We start from the raw sequence: 24,893 nt of genomic DNA on the forward strand, positions 1-24,893 counted from the left end.
ACTTATTGTAATTTTAAATTATTTTTTATACCTATTATATTTGTGTTACAACAGTTTTAAAATTTTATCTGCCAAATTGTCTGTTGTTAGGCAATCATATAATACTTATGATATTGACTGTCTACTTTTTTGATATAATAATTAAATGCATTCTTTCTTGCTGTATGAAAATCAATTTTCAATTTGCTTCTGCAACAAAAAAGAAGAACAAAACGTTACGTTATAGGGAGATGTTGCAGAGAGTTTTTGTTCATTGTCAATGGGAGCATTGTTTGCACCAATTGTTGTTGTCTTCATGAGTTTGAAAATAAAGTTATACTGAGGTATGTAATTCGATTAAGCCTATTACATATCTTTATTGTCCTATTTTTAAATATCATATGGTGTGAATTGTGTTGATCATCTCTTAGAACACAACTTCATAACATTTATTGTCTCTCATTCTTTTTTTATCTAATTAATTATCAATAATGACATTATCTAGACTCTTTGCTAATGTTCTGTTCATGCTTTTTCCATTATTTTTCCAATTCACAGATAAGATTGTGTTGAATACAACTGGTTCCTCACTTTTCTTCCTTGATCCAAACATCCCAGAGCTAAACTCATATAAATCAATGTGGGTACATTTATGCTTCCTCAGAGAGAATAAAAATATACCCATCATTTTTACAACAAAAGCTATGTTATTTTCACAAACTTACTCAAGTCACATTATCTTTTAAAGCCTTCAGGTTTTCTGATTGCACAGACGCTATGAAAACATTGCCACCCTCTTCACAGCAGCCAAATGAAGCTCAAATTTTACAAACTGCCAAGAGAGTGACGATCGATGAATTAGCTTTCCTCGATCCAGATTTATATAAGGTAATAAAATTTTAATAAAACTTTTTATTATTATTATTTTTTTTTAATTGATAACTAAAATTTTTACGAATCTACTCAAAATTATATACATGCTGACTCCTCCTTATACAAATATTTGTAAAACCATTTTACAGGACGACACATTTTTGTGCAAAGCATCTGTCAAGCGTTTTGACACACGATTTGACTGGTGGTAGCTGGTTCCAACGCCTTGGTAATATGTAACATTCTATGTTTCAATTTTCTGTCTTGCAAATTTAAATACAACCTATCATCGTTTTTCATGCGATTTATATATAATTAATCATTTATGCTCTTCCTAACTTAACATAAATACTATTTCACATTGAATGCATTGGTACCAAAAAAAAAAAAAATTCTTATTTGAATGATTGATTGTGTCAAATGTACATCACCCCAGTTTTTTAATATAGGTACAAAGTAAATTTGATTCTTGAGGACCATACCAATGAAATCATCGCTTTGTAATTGGTAAATCTGGTGAAATGCTTTTTGGAGCGCCTTGCAAAGATTTGGTCCTAAATCAGAGATTGGTGGATCAACAACAATTACCCAATGAGTTTCTCAAATTGATAGGGCAAAAAAAAAATTTATCACCTACGTTTTGGCAATAGAAGAAACAACTTTAATTCAAGTGATGTTCTCATTTACAATGCCTCTAATGATACAAGTATTGAGCCAACAACTCCACAGACATTGGTAAGGGGAATTAGTATGTCCTCAACTGTGGTTTCATCTTCTATGTCAACACCGAACACAATTGCAGAGTCACAAAAGCATAAACGAGAGTCAGTGAGGAGGCCTCTGTTTATTGGCAATAAACAAATGTTTGTTTCCTATCTTTCCTTTGTACAGGTTTTAAACTGTTGTCTACTCATTTTTTCTAGGAAGTTTTAACGAAAAGCCCACGATACTGTTCATTTTAACGAAAAACCACATTTTTACACTAAAAAGTCAATCATGGTACTATTCACTCTACCCTTTATTTTGTCTTTATCATTAAACTCAAAGTTTTCAAGCCTTTTTCATTAGTTTGTCTTTTTTTTCCCTAACATTTGTCATCTATTTAAAACAGTGATGTAAAAGAAATATAGGTGAAAAAGACTTTGATCAAGTTCCCATCAAGTTGTTAAAAAAAAATCACCCCCGACTCCTCCAAGGGCAGATTTGACACCTCCAAAAAAATTATAGGTGTCAATAGTTTACCATCACTTTTTCTTCTAATCTAAATTTGTTGAAGCATAAATTTAATGCCTATCTAAATGTTTCGGCTTCTTTTCCTTTTGTTTAGGTTGGCTTGCCCATCGCGAAGAATGCTCTGCCACAACTCTGACTATAGGTGAAAAATTTCGAACTTTTCCTAATTCACATCAGACAATGCTTCGAATATTTTTTTGGGATGTAAATAGTACTTGGTGATGAAGGTTGTATGGTATTTTTTGCATGTGCATACACCAGCACTTTGTAAAGCTTTCTAAGCACTGCTGCTCACCAAGAATGACATAGAACTCCTAGAATAGAATGGATGGCTGTAATATTTTTTGTCTGCAGATGTACGGACATTTGATAACCTTTTATGTACATATGTTACTACTGATGAAAAATTATGTATAACTGTTACAATAGAATGCATGACTATGTTCTATTTTACATGTGGATAAACAACAATGCCCATCTTTTGATTATACATTGCAACAGCTAGATCTTTAGGCTGCAATTTTTTTTTTTTAAATCTGTATTATAAACAACGTTCATGCTTTAAACCACCATCTCTGCATGTTTTGAACGCAGCATTTCATACAATTTTTAAACCCGCAGCATCGCACGGGCACTACTAACTAGTATCTACTAGTTTGCTCATCAGATTTGGACCCACACCACGTTTTATGGCCGTTGATATATTCTTCAGTATCTCTAACTCAAATCATTCATTACCAGCAGATTTTTACTTATTGGGTAATGTTAGAGAGACCAAAATTTTAAACCAAATTTGCAAACTAAATAATGTGTCATCAATAGAAAATAAGTACTTCAATCAACGCTTAAGTAATAATCCAATCATTAACGATCATATCATTTAGTTTGTAAATTTGATTCAAACGTGTAATGCAATATTGCAACTTGGTATACAAGTAAATTGCGGTTTGACCCCCTAAACTATTATCCTAGTTGAAATTGACCCCTGAACATTTTTTTTGGTAAATTAACCACTTGAAATATTTAAAATAAGCCAAATGTTTAATTCAAAAACTTATAGCATAATAAGAAACATAAAGAAACCAAATGTTTGCATAATAGACCATTTCACATTGTTATTACACGTTATTATGTGCCCACATGTCATAATTTATTGGTGGTTATAAGTGACATGTAAGAATTGATGATGAAAAGACTAATTTGCCCTTGAATTTGATAGAATTGTGGACGGTATCTAATGAGAATGGGTTAATTGGCTTATTTCAAATAGTTCAGGGGGTTAATTTACCAAAAAAATAGTTCAGGAGGTCAGTTTCAACTGGACTAATAGTTTAGGGGGTCAAACGGTAATTTACTCAAGAATTTTTGTTTCCTAGGCTTTGGCCATTCTAAAAGTTTATGGGTTTTGTTAGGAATGGATAGGAACTCATTCGCATGATTGAATATCAGCCGTTGATTGAAATAGATTTACATTCATCAACGATTAGCAATCATTCACGTTTACCAACATAATAACATCAAATTTGAATTTTAGAGGTCAAAATTAGCATATCCAAATTACTCATTAAATTTGAATTGAAAAGTTAAAATTACATAACTTACCAACTAGACTGACAAAAAATATAATAAGGGGAAATTTAAGTGTCTTTTTCCTTTGAAATGGTGGCTAACTTCTTAGAAAAAAAACCAACAGTGGAGACCACCCTAGACCTATACTCCTAGTGGGCTGGGGCATCTACACTTTTGATCTCTTACTTTTAATCAATTATTCCTCAATTATTTTACTCTCACTTACCTAATCTAACAATAAGATAATACATTTCTTGTCTTGTCTTCGTATCAATAATTATATGGCATTATAACTAATGCTCACATGATTCATTCTTTCTTGTCGTCGTATCAATAAGATTAATTAGTTTTCTGGGAAGCATATATGTCATCAAAAAGATTAATGTTCACCATTATGTTAGTTATTTCTTGTGCCTTGCTCCACGGGCCATGCCCCTCTTGCCTCGAAATTAATATGACGTGAGCAGAAAGTGAAAGAATGTTTTGTTCCGAAAGCATTGCAAGACTATGCGCTAAGCCTACAATATTTAGTTGTGTCTTTGGATAAGACTCGATAATTAGTTTTTTTTTTTTCTTTTTTAATCACTAATAGAGCATAAGCCTAACAATCTTTTGCATGATTCGTTAATTTGACACGAAAAGATACAAAAGTACTAGGTTTCAAGTCAATTTGTTAACAAGTCGGATCATTGTCAGGTCACCTATTAATAACACGATAAGATATCGTTTGCTAGATAAGACATTAGCTATGACAATTTCTTGCATAGCTAGTTAACTTGACAGGAACAACACGACTGTTAACGACTCAGACCGTTATTAGCTCACCTATTTAGAATCTATTAAGAAAACAAGTTTGACCCGTTAAGTTAATGATTATGACAGAAGAGAAAAAAAAAAAAACGAACACGACTCGTTTTCAAATCTAATGGAGGACAGATTCGAACTTAGAGCAACATTTAATTGAAAATTTTACGGAATAAAAACGCCCTCTAGCAAGAGTAATAGGGCCAGCCCATACAGAACTTGAGTGAAGCCCAGTTATTAAGTGCATCTCTAAGAGACTGTTCGTATGCTATTGCTTTAGCTATTTTAATCCAAAATACAACTATTTGTAGTTCCAAGAAACTCTTTTCATGAGGTTTGGCTTCATGGCTCTTTCATCCTACTTTTCTTTTGGGTGAAAGGGTAAAGTTTAAGAATAGTACAAATAAAGGGATCAGGATCCTCTCCTGATCTAAGGATGAGGATCCTCATGATCAAGGAGTGTGGGCCGTTGGATGAAAATCCAACGGTTATAATTATTATAACTTTAAAGGGACCCCCCTGTTTGTAGCCGTTGGATTTTCATCCAACGGCCCACACTCCTTGGTCATGAGGATCCTCATCCTTAGACCAGGAGAGGATCCTAATCCCAAATAAAGAGCCTAAAAAACACACTAAATCACTAAGTGCAAAGGACTAGGGCTGGGCATGGGTCGGGCCGGGCTTAATTTTGGAGGAACCAGACTTTACCTGTTTTAAACAGTAAGGGGGCGGGCTGGGCTGAGTAAAGGAATTTTGAGTTTTGGAACTAGACCTAACCTGGCCTATTTCAAACAGGCCAATTCGGAGTGGGTCCACGGGTCCAACTCTTTTATTTATTTATTTTTTTTTTAAATACATCATTTTGTAAAATGGGGTTGCAACTTGCTGCTGCATTGCAGTGCACAACAACACATATTACATTTATAGAAGTATTGAAGCATAAATGTGCACATCACCACATATTAATATAATCCCAAATCATTGAAATTAGAGTTCTCAAGGATACCATGATCCCATTTTAACAATGGTTAAATTACCAAACTGATACCAACTGATGCTTAATCCCAGATTTTGACCCCTTCCACCTAAATCATTTGAACAAAAGATTTGAAATTGGAACATAACAGAGGTCAAGATTTCAAAACCCAACAAAATCTCTAAATCTAGAAAACCTTAATTTAATTTTAAATCCTAAATCCCTAAAACATAATACCTTAAAACTGAAGAGGGTTGTTAGCAGAGCTTGACTGCACTGCAAATATGAGTCTGAGTCAGATGGGGGAGATGATTGATTTGTTGTTTCAAGTTGTTCGACTTCATCGTCCGTCCCTTCGAGTTCGATAAAGAGAGAGACTGATTTCGAGAAAGTGAGTGAGAGAGAGATACAGCAGCAGCGGTTTAAGGTTACATTAGAAATCAAGGAGCTCCAGATCATCAACCATGATTGTATTCCCCATCCTAATTCCTTGCATGCATTCAAAAATTAAAGCCACATAAAACAAAGAAATTCGCTATAAATTGAATGACAAAAAAAAAAAAAAAAAGGAGAGAGGATTTCAGTTTTCCTGGATCGAGGTCTGATGATGGTGGCGGCGGACGGAGCTGATGATGACAGCAGCGGACGGAGTTAGGACAGTGAGAGCGAGTCGGGATGAGAGATCGAGTTGGGAAAAAGGAAAATTGAGTGACTCTTTTCTGAGTATATGAGTACACTGAAATGAGGATAAAACCAATTATTCCTCGCTAGAAACGGGCCGGGCCGGGGGCCCGTTCCCTCCTATTTTTGGAACTGTACCGAACCGCTAATTTAGTATACCCGCCCCACCCTGTCCTGTTTTGTGTTTTGAAATTTAGGATCCGCCCCTTACTCACCCTAAATCGTAGGTACCCGCACCGACCTGCGAGTCCAAGACCCGTTTGCCCACCCCTACAAAGGACAACATAGACCCCAAAACCACACAAAACGGCTTTGGGCCCTAGCACACACAAACCACAAAATAGGAAAAAAACCCTAAGCATTTATGACAATTGTAGCTACTCCCCTGCTGCCAAGACTCCCCATATCGAAGTTCACAAGCTGTCGCCCACCACTAGGGTCTGTCATCACACCATCTAGAATCCAAAAATTGAGGATGAAATAGGCCGCAACATCCTCCATGGACCACCAATAATGAACGCCACCAAGATTGATAAAATTTTCGTGTATTGAGGGACTTGCTAGTTTATGTTGAGGACTATGTTCCCCCATATCGTTTTGAGTAAAACAATGATATGATGTTTTGGTAATTGAGTGAATTGGTTAGCGTGTAGTTCTACTCGCGTAATCTTCTATTTCTCTCAATAAAGAAGGAGGATGAGTGTAGATTTTAAAGTGCTAATTATGGAGCTAGAAATAATTTGAAAAATCCATATTTGTCTGATCCAAGGGTAACAGCTTGACCGCATTGCTTGTTTATGTCGATGATGTGATATTGGCAAAAAATGACATGAAGTGCATTGAAGAAACAACACCTTTTTAATGGGGGAGATTCAAACTCAAGGACCTAGGGAAATTAAAATTTCCTAGAATTTGATAACTCAATGTCTATACATTTATATTGCCCTTATTTCCTAAGTTTTATGCTATATTTTCTTGTGAGTTGTTTGATGTGTCTAGTGAGTATTTTGTAGATAATTGACCATAGAGAAGACTTTGGAGTCATTTAGTATAGAAGACTTTGGAGTCATTTATTGACTTAGACTAGACCCCATGGTTAAGTTGATGGTTCAAAGTATTTGGTTACATCCGGACACCTAACAGACAACCATAATAAAGAAAGAACGAACCCTAGAACATGAATTGAATTTTTCTGTACTAAGCTGTCTAATCAAATAGAAGTGGATTGATATGGTGAAGTTAGATACCTAGTGTTTCAATCATTGTTTTTAGAAATTAATTACACAAACTTTTTTTTTTAATTTACTGCACTTTAGATTACTTGATCTTAAATCAACTTCTCTTTAGTTAATTATCTGAATTTCGCAGTTGAGTTATTTTCATTATTTTTATTCTTGTGGGTACTCCATAATTAGACTTAATTAGGTAACTTTACAAATCTTTATGGGTACGACACTCGTAGTTGCTTGCTATACTATCATATTGATTCGTGCACTTGCTAGAAATAAAATTTGTTCATCAAGCTTCTGGTGCCATTTCTGGGGATTTGTATAAAAGTCCTATCTAATTATTTCTAGCTGCGTGTCCCCTAAATTTGTTTATTCTATTTTTTTTTTAATTTATTTGTTTTTGTATGTAGTGAATGCAAGGTTGTCGATCGCAAGATGGAGAACTATTGTTAATTACGATAATATTGATCAGATAACAAGAGATACAAAAAAGCACCAAAAAGGAGAAGAGTTGGATCGTGAATTTGATTCTACTCATAGCGAAACTTTCACATCAGAATTAGAAGAGAGAGAAGATGACATACATAAGAAGATGGAAGACGAAAATCCATGTCCCATCCGAGAATTTGCCGTCCTAGTTGTTTAGACATCACCATCATGCATTTTACTAAATGCTGCTGCTAGAAACTATGAGCTGAAAAATACTCATTATAATTTGCTTCCTTCTTTTTATGGTGTTGCTCGTGAAGATCCTTTGACACCCAATTCACTTGCAACATGGGAACCAATTTAAAATAAATTTGTTGGAAAATTTTATTTGCATCAGAAGACTACTGAACTCAGTAGTGAAATCGCCACTTGGAGGGTGAGTCATTCCATGAAGTATGGGAATGCTTTAAAATGCTTTTAATCCACTATCCTCACCATCATTATCCTTTAGAATTACAAAATCAATTTTTCTATGATGGATTAACCCAAGCTTGTCAGGATACTGTTGATAACGTTGCAAGTGGTGCCATGGTGATAAGACTAACAAACTTATGAGCTATATAGATGCTTGGTGCAAATTCTCAGCGGAAAAGTGTTAGAGGTACGCGTTCAGGCATTTATGAAATCAGTCCTAATAATCACCTTACTTTGCAGGTGGTAGACTTAACCAAACAAATCAAAACACTGAGCAATGTAGTCATGAATAATGGATCTACTCCAAAGTGAGGTATGTGCAATATCTGGTATTTTTGGTCATGTTTATAATGTTTTTCCGTCTGGTGAGGCTTTTCTAGAATATTTACAAGAGCAAGCTAATATGATGAATACCTATAATTCGAAATCTAAATTTGATCCTTTTTCAAATACTTATAATCCGTGTTGGAGGTATCATCCTAATCTTTCATGCAATAATAACCAAAATCAAAATCAAGCTAGCTCTTCTTTCCAACAAAGAAAGCCCTCATTAGAAGACACGTTGAATAATTTATGCAAGTAAACCAAAGCAGGCAACAAAGCAATGAAATAAAAGTTCAACAAGAGGCATCTTTAAGGAGGCTGGAGGTACAAGTTGGACAGATTACAGATGCTATGCGAAGCCATGTTCTTGGAAAATTTCCAAGCCGACTGGAACAAGCCAAGGCGATAACAATACTTTGGAGTGGTAAGGTAATTAATACTGAACTAAATTATAAATCCACTGATGTTTTAATTAATGATTCAGGGGAAAAGGTTGAAGAAAAAAGAGATAAAGGAGGAGCCACCAAAGAAGCTCACGGGGAGCAATCCAAAATTGGACATGGATAGACCTATTCTGATTGCTGGGACAACTCCTCAAGTCAACAAATAGCCCCTTTGGCTGCGTCCAATTACCACAGGGCACCCAAGCCTTACGTTCCACCTGTTACCTTTCCGAGTTGCCTAAATAAAAGCAAATGGGATAAATCTTTCGCTAAAATTTATGATATTACTCTCTTCTAAAACTCGGCGAAAACTGTTGTTCATTAACAGTGCTCCATCGGTTTTTCTTCTCATTTTCTTCACGGTTTTCAGTAGGGATGGGTGCGCTGCGGTTTCAATTGAAACCGCAACCGAAACTGAAACTTTTTGTGGTGCGGTGCGGTGCAGTTTTGAAACCAAAACCGAAATGAAACCAATCCGTTTGGTTCGGTTCGATGCGGTTTCAAATGGTTTCGGTTTGGTTTTTGAGAAAAAAATGTACAATTTAAAATATACACATATTTATGCATAAGACGGTCTTATTTTCCTTGTATATTAATTAATGAATATGCAGCAAAATTGCACCAAAAACAGCAACAACAACAATGCAGCAAAAAACAGCGGCAAAACTGCCAAAAAAATGCAGCCAAACTGCTTAAAAAACGCAGAAAAACAACAGAAAAACAGCAGCAAAACAACACGAAAAACTGCACTGAAACTGCAGCAAAAAACTGCACAAAACTGCACAAAAAACAGCAGCTAAACTGCACAAAAAACAGCAGCTAAGCTGCACAAAAACTGCACAAAACTGCACCAAAAAACTGCACAAAACTCCCCTCTATATTTGTCTCTCTCACAGCACATACCACCCCACCTTCGCAATCTGAAACGATGCAGTAGCACTGAACGACGAACGCCTGCGATTTGGCACAACGATCGACCGGGGTTTGAAACGACGGCACAACGACGAACATGATCTGGAACAATGAACGCCCAAATCCTCAAGGAAATCGTGATTTCCAGTCCCAAACAGAAGAGAAGGAAAGAACTTTTATCACTTTCACCCTGAAAATTGGATTTTCTTTTTTTTGTTGATGGGGTGGGTCGTGGCTTCGTGGTTCCTCCTAAGATTGATGGTGGGGTGTGGCTACTGCGTACTGGGGAAAAGAAAGGGGGAAGAGAGAGAAGGAAGTAAAAATTTATTTTAGTTTACTTTATGTAGGTATTTCCATTAGGGTTTAGGGTGATTAAGAGTTAGAAGCAAATAAAAAATGATTCTTTCATATCAAATCTGAAGTAATCTGTGCGATTAGGAAAATTTAAAAGTTTTACAAAAGATAAAAAATTATTCTCTCTAGTAAAAAATTAAAAAAAAATAAAAGAATAAAATTTTACTAAAAATAATTAGCATATAAAATAAATTAGTTAAAGTAGGGGTACTTTAGTAATCACATTAGTTATCATTCTGATTCATGTGAATTAGTAAACAGTTTATATACTTCAATGTTATTCTTACTCCGATTCCAGACAGTTTTGGTAAACAACTTCAACATGAATCTAATTCTGATTTCATCTCATTCCAATTTCTCCTCAATTCAATTTCTCTCAATCTGATTAAGGACTAGTAAACGAGCCCTTAATCCCACTTGTGGGGAAGCCGAGTCTTTCTAGACACCTCTATATAGTCTTAATTAATCAATTTAATTGATTTATAAACAAATTATTCCATATTCAAGCGAAAAATGAAAAATTAATCAAATAATTTATTCAAAGATAATTAAAAAAATTATAAGAATATCTGATGCATCCAAGATTCTAATAAATCAAACAATTAAGGAGATAATCAAGATATCTCATTTATTAAAATTATCTCAATCCAATAAGATAAATTATAAATAAATCAATTAAAATCAAGATTAAATTCTAATTGATAATTGGGCAGATAATTGAACAGTTCGATAAAAGGGATAATTAATTCATTAATTAGGATAATAGTAAATCCTTTTATTTTCAAACTCTATTATCTAGGATAAACTCAATCATCTTAAAAACCGTCTAGATTATGTTCCAACCAAAACTGCAGAAAATTAGGAAACATTCTTCTGGTAACCCACGCACCAGGAGTGTCGAAAAACTAACCTCTATTTACAGGCATATTCCACAAGATCAACTTAGTAACTAAAAGATATTATCAAGAGCCATCTCCATATTTGGGTGGATTATTATTCATTTAATAATTGCATTAAATAAATCTAACAGACTTCTCAATCCATAAATAACTAGAGCTCTCACTAGCTTGTTTATGAGTATTAGCATTCTATAATCTGCCTCTCTTTAATATGATTTATAAACAGTATAGTTCATGAGTATTACCTCCGTTGACCACCAATTTGTTCCACCAGAAGAGAGAGCACTGGATGTCAAACCTAAAATCCCATATCAAAGCCAAATAATTCACAAATACAAAACAAAAAGAAATAATTAATAGCTTGATTCGTAAAAACATATGGGTTAGATATGTTTATCTGGGATACATATTCTTTTTCTCCTTTTCATTTTCCTGACAATTTTATTTATTGAAAATTTATAGCTTGATTCGTAAAAACATATGGGTTAGATTTGCTTTGAAACTGGGTTCACCTAGTGGCAGCTATTACCAAATACCATGTTGTTGTTTTGGTGGTTACCTGTGTTTTACTTATTATCATAAATTCGTTATGCTTGTATAACGGTGTACCCTCCCCTAAGTCCGGTGGCATTTCGCTTTTCTTTCACCTCTTTGGTTGGTTGTCTTGTTGTCCTAGTTGATGTGTTATGTTTCTTTGCTTACGAAATAAGTTGAATGGTTGCAGGCTTTGAACTAGATCAGAATAATATGTTTTTCTAATTTTCCTTCTAGTAAATGTTGTCTTCTGTTGAACTAGATCAAAATAATAGGGTTTGAACTAAATCAAATATACGTTTTCTAAAATTTTCTTTTCTATTTTGTTTTTCGTTTAGAATGGAATCCACAATTAAGCATGCTATTGTAATCAAGGTTATGGGACGGACTGGATCTCGTGGGCAGGTGACTTAGGTGAGAGTCAAATTTCTGGATGACCAGAACCGTTTCATCATGAGGAATGTCAAGGGACCAGTGAGGGAGGGGGATATCCTTACCTTGCTCGAGTCCGAGAGGGAGGCAAGAAGGTTGCGGTGATCAATCTGAGATGGTCCTATTTGTCGTTTGTTTTGGTTCTTTGTAAACAATTGTTATTTGTGTTGGTGAATGGTTGTTGTGTTGCCATCTCTGGGTATTACTAGCATCATAGGCCTGATTTTTGTGATGAGATTTTGTTACAAAATCGTTCTAAACTAAATGTCTTAACAAGCTTTAAGTTTTGTTTGAACATGTAATAGTGGTCCTGCTTTCTATGTCAAATCTTTGTTTTCCTTATTCCCTGACCGCATATTATTGTTCTCGAGCAACAAATTTCGTTTTATTTATTCAATCTGATGACGATAACTAAAGAGTGGGAGTGTGATTCTATAGAAGGTCTTTGAAAATCACTTTCCTTTTCTAAATTGCTAATCATTTTAATTTCCAAACTTTTAAATGCTATTTGCATGAGAAAATACATCATATGGTTGTGGTTCTACACTTGACTAATGCTATTTGTAAGAAGCAATTCAAACAAAGAAGAGTTGTTGAGTCTTGTATCGTCGGCTGTAACTAAGCATGGTATTAAGTTGAGTGGATGAAGGCGTTCTAGTCTCTGCATCATGGTTGAGTAGATTTGATGCGTTGTGAGGTCATTAAGCATGTCCTAAATTACTCGGAATAGTAGGACACCCTGCCTATTATGGTGGGAAGCAAATCAGCAACAAAGAAGAGTACAATATGGTTAATATCATATTTGTCCCCTAAATTCTTGGAGTTGTTACATTTTGGTCCTTGAAATTTTTTTTATCTTTCTAATTTCTCTGAATCTTTGAAAGCTTGTTTAAGGAGAGAAAATGGTTTTCGTTACAATCTTACAAGACATATTGGTTGGACAATTTTTTGTTTGTTTTTAAGGACGACATTTTAGCCAATGATGCTAAGCCCTAAACCCAAACTCATACATTTCCGGGAAATGCAAAACACAAAAAGCCAAGAAAAATCGGGTCTGGTGTGGTGGCACCACCTCCACACCCTTAGGATCAACGGTGTGCTCAAGACACAAATAATTGTTTTTTCAAGCTCAAGCTCGGCTCTTTGTAAAGACGAACTTGAACTTATATGATTTTTCGGGTTCTTTCTCAAACATAAAGATTGTTAGTTTGGTAATAAGGTTGAACATTTATCTCGAACGAGTGAATTAGGTTGGACGCTTTAACCATTCAGCCATGGATACACAAAGACTTAGCGAGTGAACTAGGTATAGGTACCAACTTCAAAATTTTTTAGGGAAGCCAAAAAACGTGAGTGCCCCTACGCGAGCCTTATTGAAAAGACCCCTAACTATAGAACAAAGCAAGGGATTGAGTTGCACGAAAGTCGTTTCCCATTATCCACCTTTAGAAACATTTTTAAAGATGGCTCCGTTTAACACATCTTGACCAAGCATGAAGAGCGGGAAATAAGTGCTTTGTCGGTTGAAGGTGCTCTCTTATCTAGGATATAGGCTTACTCTGAATCCATGGTATCCTCTGTATCTTATGCATCTCCTGTCTCGTCTCTTGGTTTTAGGGAGCCTGTGAGCAAGAGTTCTCCCTCGAAAATGGCTTTCTATTCTAGGAGGGAAGTGGGCTTCATTCAATGGAATGCCTTGTTGGGTTAGTGAAAAATGTAGTTTAAAGGGAACGCATAGAGGCGGTGAACAAAAACACAACTGCATTTTAGCTTTTCCCTCCATGAGATGAGCCCAGTGCATTTGACCAATGGAATAGAAGGCAACAAAATACCACAATTATTCCTTTTCAAATACTTTTGAGGGAAAGCCTTAGACCATAGGCCATCACTATGATTCAACAATCTCCACCTAGCCTTGGCAAGCATGGCTTGGTTCATCAGAGCAGATTGCTTTAAACCCAATCTCCATTTCCTTTTAGAATGACAAATAGCCATAGTTAACAAAAGAATCGAATCAAGTAGGTACATTTTGTGGTGCTCGTTTGGATGTGCTTTTAAAATGATTGACAGGGCTTTTAGAGAAAATTTTTTTGGGTCCAAAAGCAATTGAAGCGCTTTCAGCTAGAAGCACCAATTATGTGCTTCTTCCAATAAGCACTTTAAGTACTTTTCCAAGATTTACTTGCATTTTTACTGAAGATTGATTCCAAAAACATTTCACCAAAAACGCTTTCAGTCATTTTAAAAACAAGCAGACTCATTATCTTGGAGCCTCAATCCTAGAACCTTCTTGCTTTTTTATTTTTTTTTTTGTATTTTAGGAGTCGAAATATATGCCTTTACCACTGGGCCACTTGCTTTGGTTCCATTGGATTATTTTGATCAACTTGATTTATTGTATATCCATGAATCATAATCATGGACCATACTCCACTTGATTCACCCATTCCACATCCTTCTCCCATCATGTAATCCCACAGTTATTTGTCACGTACCCATTTGTTGCCATACCAAATTAAACATCCAACCAATAAAATATATTACCTACAACAATCGGACGACCCTGCCCAAAATTCCTACACCAATAAATTGCTCACAAAAATTATGAAGCCACGCGACACTTAGTAAACCTCATGCCCACTTTCTCAGTTCTGCAAACAAACCCATTTGTTTATTCATTTTCTTCCACTTTCTTAGGAACCAAACACTCGATACCAATGGCCGTTTCCAACCTTTTCCTCTTCTTTTCCCTCATCTGTTTTCTTCTTCCTCCAGCACTCTCCACCTCGCCCGACTTATTCGACCGTCCAAAAACCTTCATCGTCCACATGTCTAAATCGGAGAAACCCACCCTCTTCTTCTTACCGCAGCTGGTATACTTTTATCATCCAATCCCTTCCGTCCCCTACCCCACCAAACTCCTCTATGCCTATGACCACCTACGACCGTGCCGTCAAGGGCTTTTCCGTCACCCTCACATCTTCTCAAGCCAACCAATTCCTCTCCAACCCCACCGTCTTCTCCGTCATGCCCAACCAGCCATGTCAGCTCTACACCACTTATACCCCTAGCTTCCTCGGCCTTGCTGAATCATTCGGCCTGTGACCCAACTCCGACTACGTTGAGGACGTCATAGTTAGCGTCCTCGACACTAGGATCTGGCCTGAGCGCCCTAGCTTTTCGGACTTAGGTCTCGGCTCAATTCCGCCCCGATGGAAGGGCACCTGCGTCATCACCCCGGATTTCCCGTCTTTCTCCTACAACCGCAAAATCATCGAAGCCAGAGCCTACTTCAATGGATACAAATCCCATATCGGACGATTAATAGACGAATCGAATGAATCGAAGTCACTAAGAAACACCGAAGGCCATGGGACCCACACGGCCTCCACTGTCGCCGGTTCTCAGGTTGCTAACCCGAGCTTGTTCACATACGCTCACGACAAAGCCAAAGGGCCACTAAGGCAAGAATCGCCGTCTACAAAATCTGTTGGTCTTTTGGGTGTTTCGATTCGAACATTTCGGCTGCCATGAATCAAGCAATTGCCGACGGCGTTGACATAATTTCATTATCCCGCCAGTGGTCGGTCTCTGCCGTACGATCGAGACTCCATAGCCATCAGATCTTTCGAGGATGCCCAACATAGTGTTCTCGTCTTCGCCTCGACTGGAAATTTTGGGCCTAACTCATTTATGGCCATCAACATCACTCCATGGATTCTCACAGTTAGCGTTTCCCCCATTGATAGAAAATTCCCCGTAGACATTATCCTCGGTGACAACCGAGTTTTTGGTGAGGTTTCGTTGTACTCCGACGAGCCTCTAGTCAATCACCAGCTTCCATTAATCTACAACGGAGACGCCGGAAGCAGGTACTGTTACACAGGGGCTCTCAAGCTATGGAAAGTCCAGGGGAAAAACGTCGTCTGGGATCACGGCGGCAATGTGAAAGTCGAAAAGGGAAGCGCAGTGAAGCTAGCTGGTGAGCTCGGGTTTATCTTGGCCAACATAAAGGACAGCGAAGAAGAGCTTCTCGCTGATGCTCACCTCATCCCAACAATAGAGGTAGGTGAAATTGCCGCCAATCAAATAAGGGACTACATCAAATTGAGCCAATATCCGACCATGAAAACGATAGATTCACTAACACTTGGAGTTTATTTATACTTTCATTAAGTATAACATAAGATTTTGTGGTATCCACTAGTGTAAATATTTTAAATTGAAGATCGAATTCATTCACTATATTCATATAGGATCAAGGAGTGTAGCTGTAAAAAATCATCAAAATCGGAGTTACAATAACCGTTAAATCATGACTTTTCGTCGTTAACCGTCGAAAAGTTTTGTCCCGTTACTTGATCTTTGAATGTTTGTTTTTTGTAATTTTTGGCACATGCGATCTCGAAGTATATACAAACATGTTTGACGGTTGGATCGTTGAAACTAGTTTCGTAGAATATGTATCCCATCAAAACAATAGATTCACTAACACTTCAGAGTTTATTCATACTTTCATTAAGTATAACATAAGATTTTGTGGTATCCACTAGTGTAAATATTTTAAATTGATGATCGAGTTCTTTCATTGTATTCATATAGGGTCAAGGAGTGTAGCTGTAAAAAATCATCAAAATTGGAGTTAAATGACCGTTGAATCGTGATTTTTTTTTTTTTAATAACCGTCGAAAAGTTTTGTCCCGTTATTTGATCTCTAAATGTTTGTTTTTTGTGATTTTTAGCATATGCGATCTCAAAGCATATACAAACAAGTTTGATGGTTGGATAGTTGAAATTAGTTTCGTAGAATGCGTATCCCATCAAAACGAAAGATTCACTAACACTTAAGAGTTTATTTATACTTTCATTAAGTATAACATAAGATTTTGTGGTATCCAATAGTGTAAATATTTTAAGTTGATGATCGAATTCATTCATTGTATTCATATAGGGTCAAGGAGTGTAGCTGTAAAAAATCATCAAAATCGAAGTTAAAATAACCGTTAAATCGTGATTTTTTGTTGATAACCGTCGAAAAGTTTTGTTCCTTTACTTGATCTCTGAATGTTTTTTTTTTTTTTTTTGCAATATTTGGCGTATACAATCTCAAAGTATATACAAACATGTTTGATGGTTGGATTGTTGAAACTAGTTTCGTAGAATACGTATCCCATCAAAACAATAGATTCACTAACACTTAAGAGTTTATTCATACTTTCATTAAGTATAACATAAGATTTTGTGGTATCCACTAGTGTTAATATTTTCAATTGTAGATTTATTGTATTCATATAGGGTCAAGGAGTGTAACTGCAAAAAATCATCAAAATCGGAGTTAAAATAACTGTTAAATTGTGATTTTTCGTTGATAACCGTCAAAAAGTTTTGTCTCATTACTTGATCTTTGAATGTTTGTTTTTTTACGATTTTTGGCGTATGTGATCTTGAAGTATATACAAACAAGTTTGACGGTTGGATCGTTGAAATTAGTTTCGTAGAATGCGTATCCCATCAAAATGATAGATTCACTAACACTTAAGAGTTTATTCATACTTTCATTAAGTATAACATAAGATTTTGTGGTATCCACTAGTGTAAATATTTTAAATTGAAGATCAAATTCATTCATTGTATTCATATATGGTCAAGGAGTGTAGCTGTAAAAAGTTATCAAAATCAGAGTTAAAATAACAGTTAAATTGTAATTTTTCGTTGATAACCATCGAAAAGTTTTGTTCCGTTACTTGATCTCTGAATGTTTGTTTTTTGAGATTTTTGGGGTATGTTGTTGAAATTAGTTTCGTAGAATGCGTATCCCATCAAAATAATAGATTCATTAACACTTAAGAGTTTATTCATACTTTCATTAAGTATAACATAAGATTTTGTGGTATCCACTAGTGTTAATATTTTCAATTCAGATCGAGTTCATTTATTGTATTCATATAGGGTTAAGGAGTGTAACTATAAAAAATCATCAAAATCGGAGTTAAAATAACTGTTAAATTGTGATTTTTCGTTGATAACCATCGAAAAGTTTTGTCTCATTACTTGATCTCTGAATGTTTGTTTTTTTGCGATTTTTGGCGTATGTGATCTTGAAGCATATACAAACAAGTTTGACGGTTGGATCGTTGAAATTAGTTTCGTAGAATGCGTATCCCATCAAAATGATAGATTCACTAACACTTAAGAGTTTATTCATACTTTCATTAAGTATAACATAAGATTTTGTGGTATCCACTAGTGTTAATATTTTCAATTTAGATCGAGTTCATTTATTGTATTCATATAGGGTTAAGGAGTGTAACTATAAAAAATCATCCAAATCGGAGTTAAAATAACTATTAAATTGTGATTTTTCGTTGATAACCGTCGAAAAGTTTTTACTCATTACTTGATCTCTGAATGTTTGTTTTTTTGCGATTTTTGGCGTATGTGATCTTGAAGCATATACAAACAAGTTTGACGGTTGGATCGTTGAAATTAGTTTCGTAGAATGCGTATCCCATCAAAATGATAGATTCACTAACACTTAAGAGTTTATTCATACTTTCATTAAGTATAACATAAGATTTTGTGGTATCCACTAGTGTAAATATTTTAAATTGAAGATCGAGTTCATTCATTGTATTCGTATAGGGTCAAGGAGTGTAGCTGTAAAAAATGATCATCAAAATCAGAGTTAAAATAACTGTTATATCGTGATTTTTCGTTGATAACCGTCAAAAAGCTTTGTCCTGTTACTTGATCTCTGAACGTTTGTTTTTTGCGATTTTTGGCGTATGCGATCTTGAAGCATATACAAATAAGTTTGACGGTTGAATCGTTGAAATTAGTTTCGTAGAATTCGTATCCCATCAAGTTCAATGATATGTGTGTGTGTGTTTGTGTATATATTTATTAAGTAGATTTAAATTTATTCATTTTGTACGTATAACACATAAAAAATTGAATGATATGTATATTTAAGCCGATCCAATGGTCACCAATTTTTAAATTTTAATTTAATATATATATATATATATAATTATTATAGTTTTTTGTGGTATAAAATTGTTAAATTAATATATATAATTATTATAGTATTTTTTTAAGGTTATAAAATTATAAAATTAATATTTTTCTTATCGTGTATTGTGTTACCCATGTGTATATCCGAACTAACCCGTTATCTTAACAGGTGCTTATCAGGTTACCCGATAACGATCTGATTCGTTATCGTGTCAACTCGAATACCTGTCAATTTCGTGTCGTGTCGTGTCGAATTATCGGATCGTGGCAGGAATTTCCAATCCTAAAAATCAGGAACTTTGCAATAGGGAAAGAGTCGACTCCTTTTGTTCATGGAGCAGGACATGTTGATCCCAACAGAGCTCTCAATCCCGGGTTGATTTACGATCTCAATGTGAATGATTATGTTGCATTTTTGTGCTCAAACGGATACAGTCCGAGACAAATCGTGGTTTTCTTAGGAAAGCCAACTGTTTCTGATATATGCTCAAAGAACAGTTTGTCTAGTCCTGGGGATCTGAATTACCCTTCGCTTTCCGTCGTTTGAGCTCGGATCAAAGCCTGGTTAAGTACGAGAGAGTCGTTACGAATGTGGGGAGCAATACGGATGCAGTTTTTAAGGTGATTGTGACTGCTCCGGCTGGTGTTGAAATCAGCATTTCGCCGAGCGAGCTGGTGTACAATGCCGAAAACCAGAGTCAGAGCTGTGAGGTTACATTCAGTAAAGGAGTTGGTTATGATAGCAGAGAGCGATATGGGTTTATTGAGTGGACAGATGGTAGTCATCTGGTGAGGAGTCCAGTTGCTGTGAGGTGGAGCAGCACTAGGTATGCAGCTTCCATGTGAGAATTAGCATCAGGGTTGTTCAGCTAGCATTTGGGTGATAACTTTGCTTTGTTTTCTGCAATTTCAAGCTACCAGCTAGCCCATTTGTACAAATATGAAGGGCCGGGGATATGCCGGCCGGCCATGATTATTTGAATACATTACGCTGTTGCGAAAATCAAATCTAAATCAATAAAATGAACCAAATTCTACCCAAGAACTTCAAACCGTGCATCTTTAACACTATTAAGTGAAGTTTAAATAAATGGTCAGGTGTCAACAAATGAGATAGGTCATAGAGAGCCCATAATTTTGAAGGTAGAAGATTTGATCTCATGCATTGGTAACCAAAAGAAAAGCTTTCTATCTTCTATCCTAGGTGAAGGAATTGGAACTGTGTCAGTATGCTTGTAAAACGCACAACATTTCAATTGGATTTGACTTAACCAAAATCTCAATCCATTCATAAATCAAACTTTTGCGTAATCAATAAAACTCATGGATTGGCAACCAAAATAAAAGCTTTCCATCTTAGGGGAAGTAGTTGGAACAATCTCAATAAACGCTTGAATTTGAATCCGATTGGACTTGATCCAAATTCGAAACCCATTGTAGTCGGACTATCGAATTCGAGCATAGAATCTCAATTTATCTTCTACATCAATTCAAGTCAAAACCCAATCCATTCAATCAAAAGATCTTAATTGTCAAACCGTAACAAAAGAAACTCAATTGGATGTGCACATGCACAATCTTTATTGTGTGGTAGAGAAGTGACATGATCCGCACCGTTGTTGCTTGGTGGGCAAAACAATTATGTTGCCTTTCATTGTATTATTTTCTTGGTCAATTAGGAATTTTATAACACAGTCCAAACTAACGTAATACAAAGATAATAGCCCTATAAATGGAGTAGGTACAAATGAGGCATCACTTATGCATTCATCGCATGAGTAAAGGTTCCCATTTATACCTAAAGCATAAAAAATTACAAACGATGTGGCTCGGCCCAAAAACGAAAGCCCACCCGAAGAGGCCCAAAAGTGACCCCATTAAAAAAATCTAATAACCGCAAGACGAGAATCACCTGCCACCTCTATTGCTGCAGAAATGATGGAGACAACCGACGAACAGAAAAACCGAGCGATATCACCACAGAGTGCAATAACAAAACCCATCAATGCTTCAACGCCAATGAAAAAGAGCCCAAACTGCAGATCAGGAAGAATCGAACCTAATGCCACAAATTCGGTCCTCAGACGAACACAAAAACATAAAAGGCAAGCGAATGCCTCGAACCAATCTGTAACCAAAAAGGTCAGGTGGTGTACACACCATTCTAAAGAGATACTAGACTTTGTAGGTGTGATATAGTTGTCTTTGACCGGAAGCAGCAAACAAGAGATGAGATGAAATCCCCAAAACTGGAGTGGAAGGCAATGGCGGGGTATGAGGAATTGGAGAGCATATTTGAAGTATTGGAGGTGTTTGAGTGCGGAGCCCCAAGGTCGACCCAATAACCCCAAATCTGATCCCAAAAACCCCAAATCAGTGGAGTAGGACCTTGAAACATGGGCACAAAATTGGAAACAGCGTTCCGTCCACACCACCAGTAGGTGGCAGGTTGCTCCACCGATCGTTGAAGGGGGTCAGGGCGATCACAGTTGTGGGGAAGGACTAAACGCCAAGAGATAGATCTCCATCCACATCGGGAATTGAGGCCATCGCAGTGCGAGGAAGAAAGAGGGAGGAGGATAAAAACGAAAATTGAAATGGTGGCTGCCACCGGCCCCAAGCGGGAGCTGGAGGCCGGCGGCGGAAGCGTTTAAAGTTTGTTGTTTCTGCTAGGTTTCGTTTTCAGAGGTTGATCCGAGTGCCTTTCATTGCATTATGATTCAGCTAACATGCAACTTCACAACTCAATCAATCAATTGGTAAGGGGATTCTCGACATCTTGCATGTGTCCAGTTTTGTAATATACAAATTATATATTGGAAAATGATTGTGATATTAGTTTATGTTACCCAGAAAACACTCAAACAGATAACGGGCAACACAAGGTGTACGTGACATGCGGCTAAATACCCTGAGTGAGGAGGTACTAACAAGAACGACTCTTTGGCCGAGTGGTTAGGGCGTGTGCCTGCCAAGTACATGGGGTTTCCCCGAGAGAGTTCTTATCTCTTAGGCGTCGTCAATTTCCAATTTTTTTGCTATTAAATAACCGATTTTGGGTTCCAAACTAGTTCAATACAACCTTAGTAGATAGCGAGGTAAAACCAAAGCCGGATACCAAAAGCCAACAAAAAGTTCAAATATTATTAGAGTAAACTGCAGTCGATTGGTCCTTAATTATTACGCAACTGAAAATGTTCCTAAATTATTTTTTGTGTAAAACTGCCACTTTGATTTCTACTATACTATTTCATTTTCAGTTAATTTAAGTCACGTAACATACTTCGGCGATAATATTGTTATTTTATTGCTCATAAACTCTTATCGTTGCATATTGGCATTTTTTTCGCCCATAAATTCTTATTGTTGCATATAGATTGTGAATTTAACTGTAAACTTACTCTCCAACATTAACTCTATCTACTATTTTTTCATAAAATTAAGTTCCTAAACTCATTAAAAATTTGTCAATCTACCATTCAAAGAGTATCACATGTAAGTCACGTGACTTAAATTGATAAAAAAAAAATTGAATAGAATAGCTTCAAGTGTTATAGTAGGGATGAAATTTGTGACATCCCGTCCCGGAATTATCGAAAACGTACGTATGAAATTACGATTTTGCCCCTAGTATGTTTTTCGTCACATTGTGGGGTTATTTTGTGTGTGGTGGCAAGTGGAGGGCCACACACACACACTGATTCACTCTCCCTCTCCCTCTAACCCTGTCCCGTGTCTCTCTCTCTCTCCCTTCTTTCTTCTTCTTCCTTCTGTGAGTGTACGGACACACACCAAGGACCTTCAAACCATCACAGATCGAAGGAACCAACTACACCATTCGACTCGTGAGGTCGAGGCAAGCTCAGCCATACCCTTTTCAGGTGAGAAACACATCGTTTTCACGTCGTTTCGACGATGGCCGATTTGAGTACTGTTCATGCAATAATTATGCTTTGAGTTTTAGGGATTTCTGAGCTTGTGGTTGTGTTTGTGAGGTTCCCAGGAGCTTGGGAGTGGCTCGTTGGTTGAATTTGGACGTCAGGATCCTTGGTTGTGGAGTTGGCCGGTTTTGGGAAGCTTGCACAGGTATAACCTAGTGAGTTTTAGACCTTAAAATGTGTATGGTTGTGTTCTACTAGTTTAGGGCTTTAATTTGGTGCAAGAAACGTGGAAAAAGGTGGAAAAACGAGAGAGTTATAGCGATTTGCAGGTTTTCTGGCGACGGTGCCGGCGACGGCGACGGCGCCGGCGTCGGGGACTGGCCGGAGAAGAAGCAGGAATATTCCGTTAAGTTTAACGGAATATTCCTGACGGCAGGGGTTAAGACTAACGGAATATTCCGTTATTTGACGGAATATTCCTGACGGCGTCAACTGACGCCGTCAGTGTGCAGCGCACGTGGCCGCGCGTGGGGGCGCGTGCGTGGTCCAAAAAATTTTCTAAAATTATGGGCGTGATCCTGAGATTGTGTAGAGCACGTTGGTATATTCATTTGTCCATTTTGAGCAATGTATGAGAAGTTATTACGAGAAACGGGTTATGTGCTTTAAAGTTAACGTTTTTATAGTTGTTTCGCATTTAGGTGACACGTACCCCGAGGACGAGCGTGCACACGCGAGGCAGGAGGGCTACGACCCTTCTACATACCAGTGAGTGGGCTTTTGTTTTCCGTATATACCTATATACATATTAATTCCCAGAAATTAGTATAAATGCTTCGTTATATGCCATTTCTTTTATATAATTTGTGGCTATGCATGAGTAGTGGCATATACGTTTAATTATATATTCAATTATGCATATGTTATATATATTTATATGTTGGTGCTGTGGAGGCATAGGTAAGTGCCAGGTAAGCGTTATTTAACGATTGCATTAAATAGTGGTTAGAGATGCTTAGAGAGTTCATAACCTGCACCCCCGGTGTTAGTGCTCCCGCCCAGAGTAGGGCACAGTCCTTCACGTGATGTTCACCTCCCGCACCACACGCTCAGTTTGGATCCAAGTTAGGTGCATAGGCCTGTCGTACAGACCACTTTAGGTGGTTCCGACTCGTAGGTGACCCGCGATTATTCGCCCAGTCTTCACGTGATCGTAGCACTTGTTTACACCCAGGCCTGTCGTACAGACCACTTTAGGTGGTTCCGACTCGTGGGCAGGTTTAGATATTGAGATTGAGATTTGAGCTCTAGATGCAGCCGTACAGGTCACGTTAGGTGACTCCGGCTGCCAGATGTTATGATGTTGATATGATTTATACCTGGGCACTTACATATCATTATGAGGTTTTGACATGGCATATTCTCGAGCATGATTAGCATACCCTTGAACATGTTTGGTATATCTATACATACGTATATATGTTTATTTTCTGGGAAGTATACAGGTTTTACGGCGAGGGGTTAGATTGTATTTTGCTAAATGGTTTTCAAAGAGCTTTGTTTTTGCCCACTCACGCTTTTGTTTTGCACCCCTCCAAGTTCTAGTTGCTTAGCCGTTGCGGTGGTTTCCGTTGAGGACTTTCCGGCGTTCTGACAGACACTCCACATTGTAGGGTCGCCTTCGGGCGTACTACTGTTGTCGTTTTATTTGGACTGCTATAGACCTGCTCTGAATTTGTATCGCACTTACTAGCACTTATTCTAGTACTTGTATGCTAGTTTTTAATTATTCGTTCTTTTATTTCTACCTTACTAGCTTCCGCACGTGCACATGGTTACGTCACCTTTGTGTG

At 36.9% G+C, this 24,893-nt stretch overlaps 2 pseudogenes; both read left to right on the forward strand.

The window, feature by feature from the left end:
* The first annotated feature begins 12,000 nt into the window (after window positions 1–12,000).
* LOC137749351 (small ribosomal subunit protein eS28 pseudogene) lies at window positions 12,001–12,463 on the forward strand (annotated as a pseudogene).
* A 2,231-nt stretch (window positions 12,464–14,694) lies between these two features.
* LOC137709035 (subtilisin-like protease SBT1.4 pseudogene) lies at window positions 14,695–20,005 on the forward strand (annotated as a pseudogene).
* The last annotated feature ends 4,888 nt before the right edge of the window (window positions 20,006–24,893 follow it).

This window comes from Pyrus communis, chromosome 17 (assembly GCF_041283825.1).
Source record: "Pyrus communis isolate YQ-2024b chromosome 17, ASM4128382v1, whole genome shotgun sequence".
Classification (NCBI taxonomy): Eukaryota; Viridiplantae; Streptophyta; class Magnoliopsida; order Rosales; family Rosaceae; genus Pyrus; species Pyrus communis.